This window comes from Myotis lucifugus, unplaced genomic scaffold, assembly GCF_000147115.1.
Source record: "Myotis lucifugus unplaced genomic scaffold, Myoluc2.0 scaffold_93, whole genome shotgun sequence".
NCBI lineage: Eukaryota > Metazoa > Chordata > Mammalia > Chiroptera > Vespertilionidae > Myotis > Myotis lucifugus.
Genome location: NW_005871141.1, coordinates 1,849,072 through 1,854,405, shown reverse-complemented (window position 1 = coordinate 1,854,405; position 5,334 = coordinate 1,849,072).

Here is a 5,334-nt window from a genome sequence, read left to right as displayed (position 1 = left end):
CCGATGCTCTAGCCACTGAGCCAAACCGGCTAGGGCAGAATGTCTTTTCTTTAACCAGCACAAGGCAATCAGGGTGAACAGCATGATTAGTATTTCCCATAACCATAGCTAGTCCCCAATATTCTATTTTTGCCCCTACCACTAACAGGGCTAAGTATTTACTGGAGAATACTGTAAGGTACAGAGAGCCACATCTCCATCGATCCGATTGCATTAAATTGCTCTATGTCACAGAACTTATCTATGTATTTAATAATGAAACAGTTGAGGACAATTCTGAAGAGCTCTCAGGTAATGGATTAAAACGTTCCATTTGTGGACAAGTATAAGCAATAGAAGGTGTACACCAAATTAGCAATCCTCCGAGTCTAAGAGTCAACTGATGAGTTTTAAATGACCCAGAAATGTACATCAGTGCTTTCATTCACAGATGCCGGTAGTTGAATTGAGGTAGTAGGAGTTTGTGGGCGTTCCCCTGTGATTGCAAATTATCATTGACCTAATATTTGACCTGTTATTTGACTTGAGATGAAACTTTGCAGTTTAGGTATGAAGCATCCAGGCTCCTGATGCTAAAAACAGATGTATGTAGGATGCCTCCTTCTCCCAAAGTACTTGGGTAAGTGTCACTTAAAATGGGCTGAATGGAATCTTCTGTACCATCAAGGTTCAAAAACTCTCTGGTTGGGATTGTTTATCTTCCTTTTTGAACCTTGATGGTATAAAAGACTCCATTCCTTTAATAAAGGAATGCTGATTTCCATGTTGCTATTCCCTTAAGGTTTGGCGCTTAGTAGGTGTTGGATATTAGCGAATTAATGAATGACTCTTTGACAAAATGCAGTTTGGATACTTCGGTGAACACCCCTCAAGTGGGGACAACCACTGCCTAGTGCCAGCCGGCTGATGATAAGCAGTTTGAGTAGCAGATATGAGTCCCATGAGTTTCCAACTCCGTTCCTTTTATAGGGTTTTTGCTCTGTGCCTGCATTACTGAGAATTTCGGAAAGATGTAATTAAGCTGGCCTGAAATTTGCCTCTTCTGGTGGTTGGACTGCTGTGTGTTTACTTAGCAACATTGGTTTTATAGGCAAATTAAATATTAGTGACCTATTAAATTATGTATTCTCTAACAAACAGAACCTAAATACGGTAGCAGATTGAGTTTTATGTCCAGATTCTCGTTAGAGCCTTGGTCCTGGGTCCAGCAGCATTGCAGTACCTCGGGCCCCGCCTCAGAGCTAATGAATCGGAGTCTGCGTTTTAACAAAATGCTCCGGTGATTTTATACTTTGAAGTTTGAGGAGCACAGCCTTAAATAACCACTTCTAATTGACAGTGAGATTCAGTAAGTTGAGGGCAGGGTTTGAAGGGTATAGAGAGGCACCCCTTTAAGATGTCAGGTTAAAGGAAATAAAATGTGTCTTAGGCATTAAATTTAAAATCAACCCACAATGGAGTGTAGAGGTATGCACAGTCACTTTTTGGATGATTCCCAGGATGGACTTTGAGTATAATCTAACTTCGCACACAGCATCGAAGGAAACCTTGAGGGGTGGGCAGTGCGTGGTTGGAGGGCCTGTGCTCTAAGCATAATGTCATTGGTGAAGAAGGAGCGGTAGGTGTATCGGTGTGTCTTTATTGTCCTATATTGGGATATTTTAGGCCCATACTCTTATCATCACTTTAAATAACAATAGCAACTTCCTTAGTCTATTCACATTTTCTTTTTAAGTATATTTTTATTGATTTCAGAGAAGAAGGGAGAGGGAGAGAGAGAAACATCAATGATGAGAGAGAATTACTGATCGGCTGCATCCTGCACACCTCGTACTGGGGACTGAGCCCGCAACCTGGGCATGTGTCCTGACCTGGACTCGAACAGTGATCTCATGATTCATGGATCGATGCTCAACCACCGAGCCCCGCCAGCTGGGCTCTTCACAAGCTCACCAAGCCAGTTCAAGATTTTCATCAGCTTCATATCGGCATACCCACAGTGAGGCAGCCTCGTGTCGAGGACAAAAATAACATTTTAGATCAGCCACGTGCTGCCAGTGGCTTCTTCCAGAACCCCATTTGGGGACCGCCTCTGGGTAACTTATTTTGCTTGTCTGACCCAGGCCCCACGGAATCCGTAATGCATCTTTTTCCTCTTTAAATCTATACTTAGGGTTCTTTTACCTCTTAAGATTGGGTGCATCATTTTACCCAATGGCCTCAGCAACTCTTTCCCTTTTCCCCTCCAGTCCTTTGCTGAGTTCTTTGCCAATCACTTAATTCAGGAAAACAGAAAGGGTTAATGAGATAACCAGCAGGAGTGGGGTAATGAAGTTCCCAGCTGGTTTCAGAGTTCTCCCCGTCATTATCTAGTTCCTAATTGATTTCTTCAAGGAGCAATACATTCAGCAGGGGTGAGCCGCAAGGGGTACAAATGGTTGCGGAGGGTGAGTACTCCACAGGAGGGGGCACCAACCCATATGGCCATTTGGGAATTGAGTCCAGGGTTGCAGGAGGTTGGTTAGCTTTTCAAGAGAAGCCAGAAATTTGGGTTTATGTGTGAAATCTGATTTTGAAGCAACTCATTCAGAATTTTTGAAAACATCGAACTGGTCTGAAAAAACCTGCAATAGGATGGAATGAGACTTAACTTGGGGTGGTGAACGCACAATACAATATGTAGATGACGCATTATAGAATTGTACACCGGAGCCATGGCTGGGTAGCTCAGTTGGTTAGAGTGTGGTCCCAATGCGCCAAGGTTGCAAGTTTGATCCCCAGTCAGGGCACATACAAGAATCAACCAGCCCTGGCTGGTTTGGCTCGGTGGATAGAGTGTCAGCCTTCGGACTGAGGGGTCCCAGGTTCGATTCCAGTCAGGGGCACATGCCCGGGTTGTGAGCCCAATCCCCAATATGGGCCCGATCCCCAATGGGGTGTGCGGGAGGCAGCCGATCAATGATTCTCTCTCATCATTGATGTTTCTGTCTCTCTCTCCCTTTCCTTCCTCTCTGAAATCAATAAAAAATATATTTTGGAAAAAAAAATCAACCAATGAATGCATAAATAAGTGGAACAACAAAGAGATCTCTCTCTCTCAAATCAATAAGTAAAATGTTTTAAAAATAATTATACATCTGAAAACTATATAGTTTTATTAACCAATGCCACCCTAATAAATTCAATAAATAAAAGATACAAATTAAAAAAACACACACATGCAATTGACTTCCACCCTCAGCTTCTATCATTTGCCTACGTCTGCCTCATTCTCACCGTATCTTTTATAATTCATCACTCTGAGCCACATTATGGCGTGGGGTGGGGCAGACAAATAGGGATCCCTTCTCTCCTTAGGTTTGTGTCTATTTCTGTCCCTTGGGTTCTTCCAGAAGGACACAAGACTCCTATTTACTGTTTATTTATTTATTTATTTATTTATTAAAGGTATTTTATAGATTTTTTTTTTTTTTACAAAGAGGAAGGGAGAGGGATAGAGAGTTAGAAACATCAATCAGCTGCCTCCTGCACACTCCCCACTGGGGATATGCCCGTAACTAAGGTACATGCCCTTGACCAGAATCGAACCTGGGACCCTTCAGTCCGCAGGCCGACGCTCTATCCACTGAGCCAAACTGGTTAGGGCCTATTTACTGTTTAATTTATTTTTTAAATATATTTTTATTGATTTTTACAGAGAGGAAGGGAGAGGGATAGAGAGTTAGAAACATTGATGAGAGAGAAGCATCGATCAGCTACGACCCCTAATGGGGATCAAGCCCATAACCCAGGTACATGCCCCTTGGCCGGAATTGAACCTGAGACCCTTCAGACGGCAGGCTGACGCTCTATCCACCGAGCCAAACCGGTTAGAGTAAGACTCCTATGTATTAATGGGAACATTGGGCCCTGCTCAGAAAATTCTTTTTTGGGCATTTCCTCATAACTGATTTAGTTACTTCAATTTATTGAATAGGTACTGTGTGTCTGGAGCTGTGTAGGAGGGAGGCCTACAAGATTCTGAATGGGTCTGTGCTGTATATATTTCTGTGATCTCCATGCAGTGTTGTCTGGGAATTTTTTTGTTTTGTTGTATTGTTTTCTAGCTTTATGGAAGTGATACAGTACAATTCACACAAAGTGTATAAGTTGAGCCCTGCAGGTGTGGCTCAGTGGTTGAGTGTTGACCTATGAACCAGGAGGTCAAGGTTCAATTCCTGGTCAGGGCATAGGCCCAGGTTGCGGGCTTGATCCCCAGTGTGGGGCGTGTAGGAGGCAACCAAACAATGATTCTTTCATCAATGATGTTTCTGTCTTTCTCTTCCTCTCCCTTCCTGTCGAAGTCAATAAAACAAATATATATTTTTTAAAAAGTGTATTGGTTGATGAATTTTGGTAACTGTCTATTTTTATTGATTTGAGAAAGAGAGAAACATTGATGTGAGAGAGATACATACCTGCCAGGTATGTCCTCTAACTAGGAAACGAACCTGTGACCTTCAGGCGCACAGGACGATGCTCCAACCAACCGACTCACACCATCCAGGCAAAAATATATTTTTAAAGGTGTTTTTCTCTTCAAATCACATTCTAGAATGTACCCACTGGTTTATATACAGTATATCAGTGATATCACTTTGCTGCTTTTCTCACTGGGAGGAATGAAAAGGCAACTTCGAGCCTCCCTGGAACCTGTGTGAGGAGAAAGCATGACTGTCTTCTGGCTGTGACCTCAGCAAGCTGTCACCCCCTCTGAACCTCAGTCCGCCATCTGTCTAGTGAGGAGAGAGCAGAGCCCACATTAGGATCACCGTGAGGATGAAAGGAGGGAACATGTCTCAGTGCCCACCACAGGGCTTGGCACCAATGCTAGTCTCCTGCTTGTATTGGCATAAAACTCTTAAGTTGTGAGAAAAGGAGGAAGGCTTTTGGTTGACAAAAAAAACAAAGTGTTACCTGCTTGTTCCTAAATTGTTTCATAATAATAAAAGGCCAAGAGGTGTCACGACCAAACGACTGGTCACCATGAGGTGCATGGAGCACCTCTTGGGCCCTCCCCCATGGCCCACAGGCTCCGATCGCAGCAAGGCTGGCGGCTGGCGGGTGGGCAGGGCAGCGGGCAGGTGGGCGCAGTGAGGCAGGTGTGGCTGCAAGTGCGGCAGGTTGATGGGCGGGGCTGCAAGTGCAATAGGGTGGTGGGCGGGTGAGAGTGGCGGAGTGGCAGGTGGGTGGGCAGGGTGCACGCAGGTGGGTGGCCCCGTGCGATATTGTGCGCTGGGCCTCATATATGTATATATGTATATGTATATATATATATATATATATATATATATA